The sequence below is a fragment of the Equus quagga genome, chromosome 15 (assembly GCF_021613505.1).
Source record: "Equus quagga isolate Etosha38 chromosome 15, UCLA_HA_Equagga_1.0, whole genome shotgun sequence".
In the NCBI taxonomy this organism is placed as follows: Eukaryota; Metazoa; Chordata; class Mammalia; order Perissodactyla; family Equidae; genus Equus; species Equus quagga.
Window position 1 is genome coordinate 91,608,803 of NC_060281.1, and position 19,329 is coordinate 91,628,131.

Below are 19,329 nucleotides of genomic sequence, written 5' to 3' on the forward strand. Positions count from 1 at the left end.
TCCCATCCCAGCCCTCCACAGCCTGAAAGCTAGCACCAGGAAGGGGCTGGTACTCATCAGCTGAGCAGGTATGGGCCCAAGAGGGTCCTGTGCCCTTAAATGGGGTCCCAGGAGGTCGGATCATCTGCCCACCACACTCCTCGCTCCGTGGATGAGGCCCAGAGCTGGGAGGGGCCCTGACCTGGGAACCCAGCACAGAGCAGCTGCCACAGCTCCTCTTGTCAGGCTGCCTTCTCCCTGGCCTTGGACTCTGGCTGCACAGACCCCAGTGCGGGGCAGCTGAGAGGGCAGGGGCTCTCCCTGTCAGAGGGTGCCAGCAGGGGGAGGAGGGCTGGGAGCCAGGCAGGCCCGGAGGTGACCACCGCCAGTGTGGTGGACAGCTGGAGAGCGGGGAGCTGCTGGGAACACTGGAGACGGGGCCTGGGAGAGCGTCTCCAGCCCCAGGCGGAGCCCCACCGGACCAGGGCCCTGCGTCTGTTCCCTGCAGTCTCTACACAAAACTGGCTTCTGTGGTCCCCAGGCAGCACCTGCCGAGGCTGGAGCTCAGGGAGGGACAGTCTATCTGGGAGCTGAAGGGTAGAATTCTCCCCCCACCTTTGCCCTGGTCCTGCCAGGGCTTCAGCCATGAGTAGCCAAAGTTGGACCCCCAACCTTTCCAGTCCTCAGCCCCCAACCAGCAGAGAAAGGCTACAGGCCTCAGGAATGGGCCAGCGAGTGGGTGCCAGTCCCACCCTGGTGACGGTGTCCAGCTCCCAGCAGAAGCAGTGGGGACAGGTGCTGGGCCCCCTCTAAGGCACCTGGGCAGCCAGATGTGGGGGTGGGGAAGCCGCCTGTCTGCTCAGGGTTGGCAGTTCCCTTTGGGGCCTTTGCCTGCAGATGAGGACAGCAGGGCGGGGCTCCAGCCACCATCCTCCAAAGTGTAGCCCAGGGTCAGGCAGGCCCGCAGCCCCCTCCTCATGCTTGGTCCTCCAGTAGAAATGGGCTTCTCCATCCACGTACAACAGCAGTAGGTCACAGAAGGGGGTGATCTGGGAGAGGCAGAGCAGACACACGGCCTGGCCCCCAAACTGCCATCCCACCGCCTCCCCAGCCCTCACCCCAAGACTCAGTGTCAGCCCTGAGAGCCTGGGGGTACACTCAAGGGGCACATGGTTGCCAGCAGCTAGAGGCAGCCAGGATGGTCAGACTCACCACACCCAGCCGGGCCGCTCCAGTGCCCAGAGCGAGGGTTGTGAGGATGAGCCCGAACTTCCCTGCCTGAGAGAGACCTGGGCTGAGCCTCTCTGCCTGTGGCTGTCATTCCTCCCACCCCTCACCCCTGCCCACCCCACCTGCCCCGGCCTGAGCCCTACCTGCCCAGGGACGAGGATGTCAAAGCGGATCCCGTAGAGCTGAACAGGCTCCGGGCCTCCATGCCTGAGGCCTCCCCCCACTGAGCGGCTGTTCTGGGGCAGGAGAGAGTCCAGTGGCTGCTCTGCCCACTCCTGGGTGGCCTGGCCCTCACAGGCCTCATCTTACTCATCCACTGACTCCATCCACCCCAGCCTGAGTCCTGGGTCTCAGCCCTGTGTCACTGCTGATGACACAGGGGACAAGCAAGGTGGGACTTGCCTCTCAGAAGCTCCCTGCCTGCTGAGGGGACAGGGATAGAGGGGTCCCTAAACAGACACTGGTAGTGGGGATTGAGGAGGTGGGGCATCCCGGGGCTGTGGGGTCCAGAGAGGGGCACTCACTCTCCCCCGGGAACCAGGGAAGACTTCCTGCCAGGAGACCCTCAGGCTGGACTCCCAGGGCTCAGGGAGGAGCTCTAGGCAGAGACAGAGGGCGGGGAGAGTGCAAAGGGGAGGGGAGCAGGGCGTGGGCGGGTCCAGCCCCACATGGTTGCACAGGGCTGGGGGGCCAGCGAAGCCAGGCCAGGAGGGCCCAGCAGGCAGTGTCTCGGGCATCACCTCCAGGGCTGGTGGCTGTGTGCACATATGTGTGAGGGTGACGAGGTGACATGAGGGGGCAGAAGGATGGGACAGTCTCCTTAGGAGCCTCAAAGACATCAGAATATATGCAACGCAAGAGCCTTGAGTGCATCTTGGATTAAAAAATAAAAGATTTAGGACTATTTCTGGCACAGCTGGGGAAATTTAATATTAGATTTATCTGCCAATGTTAAATTTCCTGAGTGTGAGAAGAGAACAGCGGTCACCTGGGGAAGGTCCTCATTCTCAGGACAGCAGTGAGAGGGGTGAGTGTCTGGATACCTGCCACTTACTTTCCAACCGTTTCCTGTGAAATCCATCTAAATATACCCGGTTCTCGAGAGAGGAAGAGAGAGAGGAAATGGGGCAGAAGGGTGAAAAAAAAAAACACAAAAACAAGTGTGGTGAACCCCGATGAAGGCTACATGAGTTTTCGTGGGACTAATCTTTGAGGTTTTCTTTATATTTTTGTAATTTTTAGATAAAACCTTAAGGGAAAAGTAACAAGAAAGCCCCTGTGCCGTGGAGGGAGGTGCTGGAGGCAGGGCGGAGTGGAGGAGGGGCTGGGGTGAGGGGTCCCAGCTGCAGCAGGGTGTGGGGACAGATGGGGTGGAGGCCAAAGGGCTCAGGAGGGAGGCTGGATGGAGCCTGTGATGGGGGACCTGGAGCTGAGACCCCTCCTGCCCTGGGACCCCCTCGTACACACAGCAGAGCATCCAGAGGGATGGGCCAGGCTGTGGTCTGTCCCGGCCACCACAGGAGGACAGCTCGGGGAGGACCTGGCTGAGAAGCAGCAGCTGGGCAGTGGGGCCGCACCTGAAGTTGTAGCTCCACTCCTGCAGCTGGAAGGAGTCGTGGGGCTGGCAGTCCGAGCCCCTGGCGTCCAGGTCACAGTCCCAGCGGACATGGATGCCACAGCACCGCCCTGCACACAGCACATCACTGCTCCACCAGCACGCGGGCCCCAGGCCCTCTTCCCGAGGCCTCCCGGAACCCTGACCCCCACGGGCCCACCAGCAATGCCAGGTCCTCAAAGACACCTCCAGCCATGGCCATGAGGTCCCGATGCAGAACACAGGACAGCAGGGGCTGAAGCGTGGGTCACAGCAACAGAGCTTGAAATAGGTGGTGTCCCAAGTCTCTAAGCCAGTGGACCTGAGAGGGGGTGGGGCCAATGGTCGGGCCAGGAGGGGACAAGGATGATCAGGGCCAACCAGGACCCACCATGCTTACTTGGAGAAGTTGAACTTGCTGAAGGTGACAGTGATTTTGATGAACAGCGTGAAGTTCTCAGCCTGGACCAGCAGGGGCTTCCTGCAGGTGGGGGAGGTAAGGGCAGGCTCTGCGGGTCCTGGGACCCTGCCCTGGATGTCGGAGACACTTACACAGGCACAGTGTCACTCTCCATGGGGCACCAGCCCCAGATCTCACAAGTCCTTTGGGTCCCCTTAGAGATCACACACTGGCCCATTTTTGTGCCTTGAAAACACAAGACAAACTCCAGGCCTCCAATCCCCACAGGGCCTGGGACGGGCGTGGGCAGGGGGCTGCTGGCAGAAAGAAGAGACACAGAGACACCACCAGGCCTGCACGTGGGAGCAACACAGGGTCCCAGCCCAGCCCCCTGAACCCCTATCCCAGTGGAGGCGCTGGAAGACAGGGCCCACAGTTACCGTGGCTGTGCATCCCCGCCTCCCCTTCAGGACAGTCCTCGTCAGACCAGCAGTTCGCCAGTGGGATGGAGGGGGGCTGAGGTGGTGAGAGAGCAGAGCTGTCCAGGCCCAGGAGGTGTCTCCCCTGAGTGACCCAGCCCTGCAGTCCCCAGGGACACACCCCTCCCCTGCTTAGCCCCCAGGTTCCCTGAGTTTGGGGCACATGGGAAACCTGGAGGGTGCAAATAAAAGGAGGTGCTCAGAGGGGGAGGGTGAACAGCACCCCGGCCAGATAGGGGTGCAGCGATATCTCCCAAGGCAGAGCGAGACTCCTTCCCTCCCGACAGTTCTGTCTCCGGGGGAGGGGCAGAAGTGACTCCTCGAGGCCCAGCTCCTCTGGTCCAATTCAGATGACAGAATAGGGACGGTGGAGGGACTCTGGGAGGGTGAGTCATGCCAGGATGGACATGCTGGGCGTGGCACACAAAGGGCGGGACCCTCCTCAGAGGGGTCTCTAGGGACATGGACCCCACACACTGGCCAAAGGACCACAGGCCAGTCCCTTCCTGACTTGTTCTGCTGTAAACAGGGACATTAGTGCCTGCACAAGGTCGCAGAGTTCTGGGCATCAGCCAGGAGGGGATGGGGACAAGCTCTCTGGGAGTCCCAGACCTGGGAGAGGAAGCACCCTCAAGTGTCAGGCACTGGCACAGACATGGCTCTGCTGTCCCTGTGGTCTTCTTGTGGACCCCCGGTGCACTTCACGTAGCAGCCAGGCTGAGCTTTCACAGGTAACACCATCAGAGCCTGCCAGCCTTTGCTTGCCACCCTTGGAGGCTCCTTTTCCGTGATGGCGGCCACCTAGTCCCTGCAGATCCTGACCGCTGCCCAGCCCTCCCCTCCCTTCCTGGGTGTGCATCCCCGACACATGCAGAACTGTCATGGGTAGCACATGGTGCCAGCCACCCTTCCCCACAGCTCATGCTTTTTCCTAGGCAGAGCTCACCACCTGCTCCGCTGGCCCCCAGCCATGCATGCAATGAGGGGTCCACCTCCCCACTAGCCTGGGCGGGCGCCTGGCCCAATTTAGCTCTGGATCCTCAGTGCCTGGAAGCATGAGGCTCATGGAGAATTCTGGTTGAGCGAATGAGAGTGAATAGAGAAAAATAGAGAAAAAAACTTACCTCAAAGAGGCAGACAGGGGCTCAGAAATGGCTGGAAACCCAGCCTGAATCCTGTCTCCGACACGACTCACCTACCTGGAGGCACAGGGTCGTCCTGGGGCACAAGGTCGATGACTCGATGAGGCAGGACCCCTTCCCTCCCAAACCCAGCTGCCAGCCTGGAAACCTCTGACACATCCCCGAGAGCCTGTCCAGGGCCACTCCTCGGTCAGGCCCTTCCTGAGCCCAGCCCTGTGACAGCACCAGCACCCCCTCTGGCATCACATCCCCTCTTTCATACACTCACGACAGGGGTGGGGTCAGAGGTGTCAGCACCTGGCAGCAGCACCCAGACACCCACCTGTGGCAGCTTCACAAAGTCACCATGTCCCACCACCGGTTCCCCAGCTCCTTTTCTGGGTCATGGAAACCCCTTTGAGTTTGGTGATGACGGAAACCTGGGGGTCCATGGTCGGCTCCTGGTAGCCTTCTCTGGTGGGAAGGGCCCACCTGGGGAGGAGGCGATGGGCAGTGTGGCGTGTCCCCAGCACATGGTGAGCAGCAGCAGAGCTGGTCCCGCCCACTCAGCCCCTACACACCCTATAGGCTCCCAGCACAGCATTCAGATCCTGCCTCTTCTCCAGCCTCATTTCCACCCAAACACCCTGCACAGGCCAGATGTTTCGGCCAGGCATCAGAGAGCCATGCGCTCAGACTGAGCTGCCCACCTCCTCCCTCACCACTCCTCCTCCTCCCCTGCCCCGGCCACACCAGCTCCTCCTCAAAGGCTCCCCTGACCCAGCACAGCTGGTGGCCTTTCTCAGGGGCCTCAGGGCTGCAGCTCTCACAGGGGTCAGGGACTACATCCTGCCCTCCCGGAGCCTCCTGGGCAGGGCAAGACCCATCCTGCTCTGTGCCCAGAGTGCAACACGGGGCTGGGGACAAGGCCCAGCAAAGGAGGCAGTTGGGCACACAGGAGGACACAAGCACATGGCTCGCTCTTGTCCCTGCTGGCCTCTAGACAGACGGAGATCCTTCCTTCTGCCCCTCCCCTGTCCAACATGCCCCCTCCACCACCACCAGCCCAGCCCCTGGAGAGTCAGACCCCCAACCCTCAGCCCAGCAGGACCAGTCAGGGTCCCTCCAGCCAACCCACCCAGGAGCCATTCTCTCACCCACCACATAGACCAGGACCCCGAGCTGCAGCAGCCTCTGCAGGGTGCCCACCCGCCACTTCCTGGTCATCACTTACTTCTCAGTTTTGTAATCCAGAAGCCCCAGCCTGTCCAGGCCCCTGGGGAGCCCCTGCTCTCAGCTCCTGCTGGCTGCTGGGAGCAGGAGTCAGCACAGCAGCTGCAGCCCCAGCTGAACAGGAGGCAAAGCAGGGGCCGAGGCCAGGCCAGGCCAGCTGTTAAAGGGACACTCGGGGCAGGATCCAGCCCCACCCCAGCCCTGGGCTCAGTCCCAAACCCCAGCTGCCCTGGGCCTCCCTTCCTCCCCACACTCCATCTGCGGGGCCCTGGGGCACCGACAGGAGCAGCCCCTCTCCCCTGTCCTTTGACCTCACTTCCTTGAGGGTGAGGGGATGACAGGGTTATAGGTAATTTGAGAGGGTGCCATGGTGGTGGCAGAGCCCAGGAGGGGCCAAGGAAAGCTTCAGAAAGAAGGGCCCTCTGAGCTGACACTGCAGATTCTGAAGTTCAACAAGCGAAGCTGGGGAGGGATGTTCCTGGTGGAGGAAGCCGCACATGCGACGCTAGAGCAGGAGAGAGAACAGGGACCCACAGAGAGAGAGTGAGACTCTGGCTCCAGAGAGGTGGCTGGCTGGCTCTGCAAGGTCCCCCAGGCCCTCCTGTGGGATGCTCCTGCAGAGCTGCCCCACCCCTTAGCGCAGGGACTAAGCACAGCTCTGGAGTCAGGCAGGGTCCCCAGTTCGCGGAAGGCAGGCGCTGCTGGACCCACGTGGGCGGCAGGGGGAACAAGCGCCTGCAAGGCGCCCAGCCCTGCGTCTGGCCCGTGGCGCGCGCCTTTCTGCGCCGTGGCCAGGAGCAGGCTCAAGGTCAGTGCAGTCCAGCGGCGGAGTCCGCAGCGACCAACAGCCCGGGGTTGCCCGGGCGACCGCCACGCGGAGCGCGTCTCTACTGGCTGCGGGGGGCGCCTGTCCGCGGCCCGCCACATAGGATTGGTCCATGCGGCCGGCAGGTCCGCCCACATCCCCGGCCGCCCTCTAGGTGCCGCCTGACTCAGTCCCAGCCGAGAACCCGCGACTGTGAAATGGACGGAACCATGAGGGTACCTGCGAGAGGTCGGAGGAGAGTGAAGAGCAGGAGGAGGAGGCGGCGGCCCCTGGGCTTCCTGCAGGGGTCCCGGGGGCCGAGGAGGGTTTGGACTCGGAGTTGGACTCCGATCTTCAGACAGCAGGTGCCCGGTTAGAGGGTTCAGGTCTGTCTCCTCACCTTGGGGCTTCTAGGCAGCGGTGGAGGGGGCAGGCTGGGGCGGAGGGGGCAGGGGACCCGTGTCCAGCAGAGACCCATCCCTCCCTGGGACACCTTCTGGGCAGCGCTCCCGGAGATGCTCTTGGCAGCAACAGTTGTTCCGCCATTAGAACACGCTTCCAGAATGATGTTAAAAAGCAAAAGCTCAGCCAAACTGTCTAAGAAGGGGTTTCCCATCTCTTCCTGAAATGGGCTCAGGGCTGGGTTTTCCCCACCCACAGGAAAACTCAGCTAATGGATGTAGGGAACTTAAAGAAGGAATAATCAAAGGAAAAATAAAACAGTGCTCAGTTTTTCTTATTCTAAACTGATCTAACAGGTTCATCTTGTTCAAAATAATCATTGTAAAATACACTTGGTGATAATAGTTCATGAACAAGTGGCGCCATTTTACACGGGATGGGAGGGAGGAATCGGGAGGACTCTGTCATAGGGACCCGCATTAACCATGAAGAAACAGTGTCGTTTCAAAGTGAAGTGAGGTTAGTTGTAAATTTAAATTGTAAGCTCTATGGAAACCATTTAAAAACCGTAAAGAAATCTAATTGACACACTAAAAGAAAAAGTGGAATCATATGAAATGCTCAGTTAAAACTATAGAAGGCAAAAAATAATTTTAAAAGTGCAAGACAAAAAAGGGAAGATCAAAAGAAATGGATAGAACCAGTTAGAAATATGGTAGATAGTAATCCGATTATTTCAATAATCACTTTAAATAGGAATGGTCTCAATGCAGCCAGTAAGAGAGATTTCAGACTAATATGAAAAAATAAGAGCGAACTACATGCTGTCCAGAAGAAACCCACTTTCGTTGTAAAGACACAGCTGGATTAGGAGTAAAGGACAGGACAAGACTAAGTCAGGCTAACACACATCCAAGGAAAGCTAGAGGAGCTGTGTTAATTCCAGACAAGCCGATTTCAGAACACGGGAAATTCTCAGGGACAAAGAGGCATTCCATGATGTGAAAGGGGTCACTTCTCCAAGAAGACATGACAGTCCTTAACATACACGCCTCTAACAACAGAACATCAAAATATGTGAGGAAAAACCGATAAAACTGCAACCAGAAATAGACAAATCCACTATCACAGTGGATGGACACAGAACCAGACAACTCCCCACGACAGCACTAAACACCGCTCTTTCAGTGACTGACAGACGCAGCAGGCAGAACCTCAGGAAGGACGGACTGGACGGTGCCACCCATCTACTGGAGCTCAGTGACACTCATAAAACACCGCATCCAACACAGCAGAACACCCAGGCTCCAAAGCTCACAGAAGGGGCCCGCCTCATGGTGTAGTGGTCAACTTCCCACACATCACTCCAGTGGCCCAGGGTTCATGGGTTCGGATCCTGGGCACAGACCTACACATGACTCATCAAGCCATGCTGTGGCAGCATCCCACATACAAATTTGGAAGATTGTCACAGACGTTAGCTCAGGGCCCATCCTCCTCAGCAAACACAAACAAACAAAAATTCACATGAAATATTCACCGGATAGCACACATTCCAGGTAAAAAAGAAAAATCACACCTCAACAGATTTAAAACAACAGAAAGCAAATAAAGTATGTTCTCAGACCAAAAATGACATTAAAGTAGGAAACAAAAACAGAAAGATAGCTGGAAAACCCCAAAATATTTGCAGATTAAACAATAGATGGATGAAAAAAAAGACGTCTCAAGAGAAACTGCAAATATTTTCCACAAAATGAAAATGAATACACAACTAATAAAAATGTGTGGAATGCAGTGAAAGCAGAACCTGGAGGGAAATTTATGGCAGTAAATGCACATATTAGAAAAAAAGGGGCTGGCTCCATGGCTGAGTGGGTAAGTTCGCCCACTCCACTTCAGTGGCCCAGAGTTTTGCTGGTTCAGATCCTGGGCGCGGACATGGCACTGCTGATCAGGCCATACTGAGGCAGCATCCCACATGCCACAACCAGAAGGACCTACAACTACAATATACAACTATGTACTGGGGGGCTTTGGAGAGAAGAAGAAGGAAAAATCAAAAAAGAAGACGATGGGCAACAGATGTTAGCTCAGGTGCCAATCTTTAAAAAAAAGAAAAGATCTGACACAATAAGCTAGAGAAAGAAGAACAAAGGAAGCCTAAAGCAAACAGAAGAAAGGAAATAATAAAAATTACCACAGAAATTAATGACACTTAGGGGCCAGCCCAGTGACCTAGTGGTTAAGTTCGCACGTTCCACTTCGGCGGGAGGTCACTGGTTTGGATCCCTGATGGGTATTTATGCACCGCTCATCAAGCCATGCTGTGGTAGGTGTCTCACATATAAAGTAGAGGAAGATGGGCATGGATGTTAGCTCAGGGCCAGTCTTCCTCAGCAAAGAGGAGGATTGGCAGCAGATGTTAGCTCAGGGTAATCTTCCTCAAAAAGAAAAATGAAATTAATGACACTGGAACAGGAAAATCAATAGAGAAATCAATAAAACCAAAACTAGCTCTTAAAAAATATTTTAAAAAACGGATAAACCTCAAGCCAGGCTAGCTCAGAAAAAAAAAAAGAAACACAAATTACTAATATCAGAAATGAGAGAGGGGCTATGATTACTGATCCCATGAGCATTAAAAGGATAATAAAGAAATATTTGATAGTTAATATCTTCCCTGACGAGTTCTTTTGGATCTATAGCAAATCTTGAAATGAACTAATTCAAATCTTGCCCTGACCCTTTGACAGCTGGCTTCTAACTCAGATAACCAAAACATTGATGAGGATGTGAGAATCATTTCCATCTAGTAAGACTCTATCGTGCATAAATTAGACATCAGCAAAATGAGAAACTTTTGGGATTCAAAGGACACCATTAAGAATGTGAAAAGATGATCCACAACAGAGAGACAAATTTGTAAATCGTATATTTGATAAGAAACATACCTAGAATATATAAAGGACAGTAGCAACTCAGTTATAAAAAGACAACCCAATTTAAAAGTGGGCCAATGAGCTGAACAGACATTTCTCCAAGAAGACACACAAATGGCCATTGAGCACTTGAAAAGATGTCCAACATCATCAGCTGTCAGAGAAATACCGATCAAGGCTACAGAGAGAAGCCATTTCACACCCACAGCATGGCTAGAATCAAAGACAGACGGTGAGTGTGGGTGAGGACGTGGAGGAACTGGGACCCTCACACGCTGCTGCAGGAACGGGAAACGGTGCAGGCGCTTTGGAGAAGGTCCTCCTGGCATCCAAACAGGGACACAGAGAGTGACCATCTGACCCAGCAGTTCCGCTCCCAGGTGTGCGCCCAAAAGAAATGAAAGCAGATGTCCACGCAGAAACTTGTGCAGGAATGTTCACAGCAGCCACAGTCATAAAAGCCACAAAGTGCGCACAACCCAAATGTCCCTCACCTGAGGAAAGGAGAAATACATCGTGCTACAGCCACACCATGGATATTATTCAGCAATCAAAGCAATGAGGGGCTGACACACGCCACAACACGGATGGACCCTGAAACCATTACGCTGAGGGAAAGGAGCCAGACACAGAAGGTCACACACTGTGTGATTCCATTTATACAGAATGTTCAAAACGGGCCAATCCATAGAAACAGAAAGTGGATTTGTGTTTGCCTAGGCCCTAGGGGCTGGGGGAAATGGGACTGTCTCCTAACGAGGAGGGTGTTTCTTTAGAGGGATGGTGGAAAGCTTCCAGAATCGACTGTGCTGATGTTGCACAATTCTGTGAATATATTAAAAAACCACAAATTGCGGGGCTGGCCCCGTGGCCGAGTGGTTAAGTTCGCGCGCTCCGCTGCAGGCGGCCCAGTGTTTCGTTGGTTCGAATCCTGGGCGCGGACATGGCACTGCTCATCAAACCACGCTGAGGCAGCGTCCCACATACCACAACTAGAAGGACCCACAACGAAGAATATACAACTATGTACCAGAGGGGCTTTGGGGAGAAAAAAGGAAAAAAATAAAATCTTTAAAAAAAAAAAAAAACCACGAATTGCATGCCTTCAAGTGTGACTTGTATGTGAACCATTTCTCACTAAAACTGTTCCCATGATTAAAAGACAGCATTGTGCGTCGTCAACACAGAACGTAACCCCCAGAAAGGAGCACAGAATCTCGTTCACTCACTTTAAAGGATCTGAACTAGGGCAATGAAACCCAGAGGAATTCTATTAGCTAACGAACTGGGTGGCAGGAAATCCTGAAATACTCACGAGGATGTCCATGTTTTAATTTTTAGAAAAAGGCAAAAGGTTTAAAAACCCATATTGACAGGGGCTGGCCCCGTGGTCGAGCGGCTAAGTTCGCGCGCTCCGCTGCAGGCGGCCCAGTGTTTCGTTGGTTCGAATCCTGGGCGTGGACATGACACTGCTCGTCGAACCACGCTGAGGCAGTGTCCCACATTCCACAACTAGAAGAACCCACAACAAAGAATATACAACTATGTACTGGGGGGCTTTGGGGAGAAAAAGGAAAAAATAAAATCTTTAAAAAAAAAAAAAACCCATATTGACAAGTGTCAGGAAAGAATCATCATCGTTCAGGGGGAGGGGACACGGGGAAGTCATCAAACGGAAAGATTGTCAGTTTGTGTCACACGGATCCATACCCTGAATGTGAAGGTGGACCCACATCCATCACTGCTCCAGCCCTAAAGATCACCTCAAAGTCATCTTTGATTTTAACAATTAATAGTACCTCTTTCTTAAGCATTAGTTTGTGAAAAACCAAAATATTAAAAGATAAACAGTTTGGAATCATGAAGAATTTGATTTTGCAGATTCCCAGTTTTAAAACTATAAACTTGTGAGGAGTCCATTTCATAGGTACTGAAGGGACTCTCCTCCTCACCTTTGGAGTGGATTCCAGACATGACAGACGCCTTAGGAGACAACGGAAAAGAATCCACAGTGTTTGTAAAGAGCTCTTTGTTGACCCTGAATCCAACCCTAAACGTTCTATCAGACAACAGACACAAATGCGGGTCAGCATGGCCAGCAGGCAGAGAAACGAGGATCATGGGAAATTCAGTACTTTGCAGTGATGGTGCAGGGTGTGTGTCTATTAAAATCCATCAGGCTGGGGCTGGCGCCGTGGCCGAGTGGTTAAGTTCGCGAGCTCCGCTGCAGGCAGCCCAGGATTTCATTGGTTCGAATCCTGGGCGCGGACATGGCACTGCTCATCAAACCACACTGAGGCAGCGTCCCACATGCCACAACTAGAAGGACCCACAACAAAGAATACACAACTATGTACTGGGGGGGCTTTGGAGAGAAAAAGGAAAAAAATAAAATCTTTAAAAAAAATAAAATTAATAGAATTTAAAAAAAAATTTTAAAAATCCATCAGGCTTTAATGTGCCTTCCACGAGTGAGCAAATACAAATACAAAGACATCCGGATTTGTCACAAAGCTGTGCACCTGTTCTTGATGCCAATCGTTGTCCCACTTCAGTTCACATGACCATCACTGACCACAATACGCTCCCCTGGGAGCACACCACTCACCAGGGCCAAGGTGCCTGTGGTGCTGGTGCCACCGAAGTCCCGGCTACTTAGCCAGGTGACACCTGCAACCCCCACCTCCCCACTTCTGTCCTGGGAAGGTCAGGAGGGCCCCCACCCCACCCCAGCCAAGGGGCTCTCCAATGGCTGTCATGATACAGTCAGGGTTCAATGACTTTGGAGGCCTAGGGTCACCAAGTACGAATGCATAAAGAAGCTGCCCTCTACCCTCACTATGATCGTATCAAGGAGCATTCTTGACACTGAAAAGGAAGGATGTTGTTTCCAGAATAAAGGACAGGCCTTCCCAGGAAACAGCAGTTGCCAAGCCCCCCATGACATGTGCGTGCACATAATATACAAATCGCACTCACCCCACCTTTCTAAGGGTTCCCTCCTCCCTAAATGGAGATGGTGAGAAACCTGCCCCCAGGGGTGTGGTGAGAAATGAGCACCGGGAAAGTGTGAATCCAGCCCCAGCACAGAGCGAGAGGGAAGACATGTCAGCTGCTTGATTCTCACACACACATCTCCTCCAGGCCTTGATCTGCTCACTGCCCGCCGTCAGGGAAGACTGTCATAGGCCAGCATGGGGCAGAGCCTGGCCATGGTGACCAGGCCTTGGAGAGGCCCGGGTGGGGACACCAAGTCATGACGCAGGGGCCCTATGGCATCAATTAGTACAATGCAGCTCGGGTCCACTCTGCACACCCACCTGAGCACTGACCTGCTTTGTACCAAGCACAGCGCTGGGCGGCCACAGTCAGGAGCAAGACAGCTCCTGCCCCCCAGGAACGTCAGGCCCAGGGAGAGGAGAACCAATGATGGCCTCAGACATCCGATGATCACTGACCTAGTGCTTCTTGTAGAGGTTTAAACAGAAACGTAAAGAAGCAGGGCATTTGAAACACAGTCAACAGAAATTAGAGGAAAACATAAAAATGAAATCATCTGGCTAAATGAGCATTGCAGATGCTCATTCCACTTGCAGACATTGTAGCTGTGACCGTTGCTAGAATTACGTAAAACCCTGTGAAGAAGCTAGAACAGCGGAACATCCTTATTTACCTCCTGAAGTGGGGGAGTCGTTTGCTCGTGGAAGTTTGGCAGGATGCTCGGGGCCTGTGACGGCTGCTGGCTGAGTGTGCAGCAGAGGCAGCGGAACAGAACCACTCAGCGAGGGAACCAAGCCCACTAGGGGGAGACTCCACCCAGAGCGGGGCTGTCATCACCAGTTCCCAAATGACCTGTTATGCAATCTGACCCTCCCCCAAAATCTGCGCCGAGGGGTCATTTTATTCATGGAGACCCACGTGAGCACCCCATGTTCAAGCTCTGGAACAGCAGGACATCGACTGGCTGACAGATACCAGGACCCGGCCTTGGTCCTCTATCCAGCGGGTGCCCTGGTGCCAACAGCGAGCCCACCCTGATCTGCCCGAAGCCAATGGTGATGGTAGCAGTGGAGGTGAAACCTTTAATGACTGACGGGGCAGGACATGATATCCAGCAGGGACCCCCGTCAGCCAGGAGGAAATACTGAGTGGTCACGGCTCTGCTCTGTCTCAGAGGACATGGGTGGATGTGGGCTGGGAGATGGGGTGTGGGTGGGACTGGGTCTAAGGGCCAGTGGTGACACGCCCTGTTTGGGCTGGTCTGGAGAGCAGGAACAGGAGGCTGGGGTCTGAGGATCTGGGCGCTTCTCCAAGTGTCCTGGCCTCTCAGCAGAATGTGGGGGGGGGCTGAGGGGTGAGGGCACCTCCACCCCCACCACACACACACACACACAGGGACAGTGCTTGGAATGCAAAGAAGGAAATGCTGAGGGCAGGGGCAGCCCCAGGAGGCAGGTGCCTCAGGGCCCCAAGAAGAGCAGAACTACAGTCCCCGCCACAGCAGGAAGGCCTGAGGGTCTCACCCAAGAGCAGGAGCCCCAGGGCTCACTGCACGCAGCCCCACAGGAAGACCAGCAGCACAGCACAGGCGGGCTCACGGGAGGCGTAGGAGGAGACCGGGAGGGACATGATGGCCACGGGGGCCAGAGACACATCCAGGAGGTGCCAGGAAGACCTACACGAAGCACCCATGAAGGCAGAGTAGAGGCCAGACTGTTGGGGAGAGAAAGCGATGAGCCCCCAGGAAGCATACGGCACGCCCATGGCATCCCTGGTGTAGACATCTGAGCACAGGGGTCTGTGTGTCCATTGGGTACGTTGGGCACACCAGCGCACACAGGCAGGGTAAATGCTCACCCTCTATCACCCACAAGTGTGACCTGCAATGACCAGGGGACCTCTTTTCTTCCCGTACCCATCTGGTACCACCTGGGTGACACCTGCGGGAGCACAAAGGCCTGTGTGCCTCTGTGTGAGTGTGTGAGTCTGAGGAAGCGTTCTTAAGGCCACGGTGGGTCATCCCGCTGGCCCCCTCACACAATCCAGAAGTAGCTCAATGCCTGTGTGTGACAAGTGTGACAAAAGCAGGTATAGGGGCATGTGTCACATGCTCCAAATTGTAAACTGAGGCTTCTTGGCCAGATGGGGCTGGAGCCCTGGGTGCCCCACTGTCTGGAGGGGATACTGTGCATTTCTCCTCGGCTTCTGGGTGGACACTGAGGCCCATAGTGGGGTCAGGCCATGGGCAGAGCATGTGGCCAGCAGCAGGGCAGACATCTCACCTGGGGCAGAAGTCAGGCCCCTCAGCACAGGCCAGCACCTGGGGTATGACCTTGAGCTCCACCTAGAACCTGGCCATTAAGTCCACCTTCAGCCACAGCACACAGCACTTGCACAGCCAGGCCAGGATGGGCAGCCTCCTCTGCAGGGCCGCAGCGAGGCAGCAGAGGGCCTGTGGGGCCATGAAGGGTACTGTGGGCCTGGCCTGAGCCAGCACCTTCACTGAAGAGGGCACGCACCGAGTGGGCCTGCAGGTGACACAGAGCAGCAGTCAGGGTCCCAGCTTCAGAGAACCCAGCAATAGGGTAGGGGTCCAGGGCATCAGCAGAGGCACAATCTGTCTCCCCTCCAGGGGGTCTGAGCCAGATGGGTTAAATGCCCCCTTGCTGGTCTGAGAGGAAGCCAACAAGCTGTGCAGAGGGGCCGCCACCAAGGTGGGCCGTCCCCTCCCCTGCTCACTGCTCTCCCCGAATCCCCCTGCCCAAACCCTGGGCGCCTTCTCTCCCTCCATCAGCGCTGGCCCGGAAGAACTCGGTGAAGAATTTCTCAGTGAGAAGCCGAAATGCTCATTAGACTCAGGGCTTCTCCTCCGGGAGAATTTGTTTGCTTTTTTTTCCTCCCCAGGGAATTTAACCGGGAGCAGCGCAGAGAGAAGCCGGGTCCGGGGGGCACCCTGTCTGGGTGGCGGGGAGTGGGTTAGGGGACCGGAGGTCCTGAGGGACTGGGGTTTCCAAGTGCGCACCATGGGGGGCTGCACCCACTGAGGGGGACTATAGTGCTGTGCGGGGTTTCTCACATCTGAGGACAGGCCTTACCCCATCCCCTACCTGTGGCGTTCGCATCCCTAGAGGGACCCCAGGGGTTCTAGTTGGTTCTCAGAGAAAGTCTCGGTTAATTCTGGGTGCGCAGCATCCTCTCGCATCCTGGCGCCCCCTGCCGCAGAGCGGCCCCAGACCACCCCTCACCCAGGGGCCTCGCGAACCTGCTCCGGGCAGAACCCGGCCCCCACCCCCGGAAGCCGCTTGCCCCGAATCCTGGGGTCTAAGAGTAGGGACATCACCCAGACTGCGGTCCACCGGCCGCAGGCCTTGAGGACGGCGGGGACCTGGATGGGGACATGGTTTGTGAGGAATCGAGATCCCTGTGGGAGGCGCCCTGCGCCACTGGATTCCTGAGCAGCCCCTCGCGTTGTCGTCCCCCGTCGCCCCCCGCCCATCCCCAGCAGCTCGCCCACCTCGCTCTGGGCCCGCTGCCCGCAGCAGACCCACCTCGCACCGCAGCTCTGGGGTCTCCCGACGCCGCCGCATCCAGGTCTGCAGGAATCCGAGAACTTCGGTGCAACGGGCGGGGCCGGGGCTTAGAGGGGCGGGACAGGCTACAAGGGCGGGGCCCGGCGGGAACTTGAACGCAGGGCAGGGTCGAGGTCAGAAGCCACCATCCCGTGCCCTCCTAGGGCCAGCTTGCTGGGTGCTGCTGCTACTGGCACTGGGCGTGGCCCCAGAACGTGCTGCAGATCCTTCGTGAGTGCTGTAGGGGACAAAGGCTCAGGGAGGTGAAGTGACTTGCCCAGGGTCACAGAGCTAGTGAGTCGGCCAGATCCTAAACCTGGGTCTGTCTGAGTTCAGCTCTTCACAAATCATCATTCTGCCTCCCTCTCGTAAAATAAACAAAGCAAATAAATAAAACGAGTCGCTACTGGCCTGGCTGTGGGGACCATTTGCAGGAGAAAAGCAGGTCAGAGGATTGAGGGAATCACATCCCCGGGACCTGCTGTAAAAGGTCCTGAGCCGCTGGAACAGCTTCTTCTGGGTCCTGAGAGTACCATTTGCCTGGGGCTCCCCTGCGGGCCCCCTGGTGTGGGCTGGGCCCTTGGCTGATGTAGAAGTTGGTCCCAGGCCAGGGTCCCCTGAGGTCTGTGCCACCCCTGGGTGCAGGGGGCAACAGGTGCCACCCACTCCCCCAGGCAGAAGCAGAGACCCACCCAGACGAATATGCAGACAAAGGGCCTGAGCGACATTCCGGGCGTGACCTGGTGACTGAGAACGGGAGGAGCAGCTGGCCCAGGACCCACTGAGGTAGGATCTGCGGGAGGTCAGGACCCAGGGCAGCCTCTGTCCTCCTCCCCTCCGTCGTGTGTGTGTGTGTGTGTGTGTGTGTGTGTGTGTGTGTGTAGATGTCATCTCCTCTCCCCTGCTGTTTTTCCCTCTCCCTCTTCCTCTCCTCGCCCCCTCCTCCCTGGCAGCTCTGGCCCATTTCTGCTTCTCTCTCTACTTGCTGCCCCCTCTTTCCCAGACATCCTCCCCTGTGTCCAGGGCAAAAGGGGTCACCTCTTGGCTCCTGAGTGTACACACCCTTGTCCACCTTTCCTGTGCACACAGGCCAGTATCCATCAACCCCAAGTCTCTCCCCTGGGAGAGGGGTCAGGGTGGGCCCCGTGGGTGTCAGGGGTTCACCTTGGCCCCATCAGCCATGTGCAAACATGGCTTCCTGGGCTTGAGGGCCACTGCCCAGAGGACAGGCACCACTCTTGCACCCAGGCCTGCGTGGGGCTGCCCAGCACCTTGTCCCCCTCCCCACTACCCCCTGACAACCTCCACAACCTACACGGAGGAAGGCAGGGCAGGAGCCAAGTTCTGCCCAGGCCTCGAAGCCTAGTTTGGACCCAGCTCAGGATATGAACTCATGCCAGACCACCTGGGTCCACATCTTCGCTCCAACAACTCACCAGCTGGGTGACCTGGGACAAGGGATTAATCCTCTGCTCGCCTCGGTTCCCCCATCTGCAAAACAGGGGACACAACAGTACCTGCTTCTCAGAGTCCTTGTGAGGACTGAACACAGATTAACGTATGTGAAGAATTTAGCACGGCTCCTGGTACAATGGAGCTCTGTGCGCGTGTTTGTGATCATCATCATCATCACTATGTGATAAGAGGTCAGTCACGCCCTTCAGCCAAGGAACACCTGCACCACACCTGCACTTGACCACACTGAGTTTATCACTCGTTGCCACGTGGGAGAACACAAACCATGCGGAAGCGCAGGGTATCTCCATAAGAGGGTGGTACAAGGAAACTATGATCAGATCGGGTTCTAATGGGTGCTTTTGACAAGGGTCCAAGGCAGTTCCAGATTGGGTGCTGTCAGAAAGGGGAGAAAGTTCTATGAGTAGGTATCTTATACACCTTACCTATGGGGAGGGTAGAGAAGAGACTCTCCTCCCAGAATGACTCCTGAGTGGCGTCTGGACACAAACAGCACAAATGCATGGAAACTCCACCAAGACTAGAACTGTCGACAAAAGGCGAGACAGAATGTGCAGTCTGATCTTCACTGTCTCGAAGGCTTGATTAAGCAACAGAAAAAGAAAAATGGGGGCTGGCCCCGTGGTCGAGCGGCTAAGTTCGCGCGCTCCGCTGCAGGCGGCCCAGTGTTTCGTTGCTTCGAATCCTGGGCGTGGACATGGCACTGCTCATCAAACCACGCTGAGGCGGCATCCTACATGCCACAACTAGAGGGATCCACAACGAAGAATACAAAACTATGTACCTGGGGGCTTTGGGGAGAAAAAGGAAAAAAATAAAATCTTTAAGAAAAATGAACATTCTGCAGAAGATTTCAATAGAAACCAGAGTCTCACAACATAATGAGTAAACTGTCCAGGACTCCATCCAAAATTACACAACACGGGGGCTGGCCCCGTGGGTGAACAGTTAAGTTCACACACTCCGCTTCAGTAGCCTGGGGTTCCCCCGTTTGGATCCTGAGCACAGACCTACTCACCGCTCATCAAGCCATGCTGTGGTGGCATCCCACATGGAAGAGCTAGAAGGACCTATAACTAGGATATACAACTATGTACTG

At 55.5% G+C, this 19,329-nt stretch overlaps 1 pseudogene; it reads right to left on the bottom strand.

The window, feature by feature from the left end:
- Nucleotides 1-788: 788 nt before the first annotated feature.
- On the bottom strand, nucleotides 789-17,482 carry LOC124227224 (uncharacterized; annotated as a pseudogene).
- Between the last annotated feature and the right edge of the window lie 1,847 nt (nucleotides 17,483-19,329).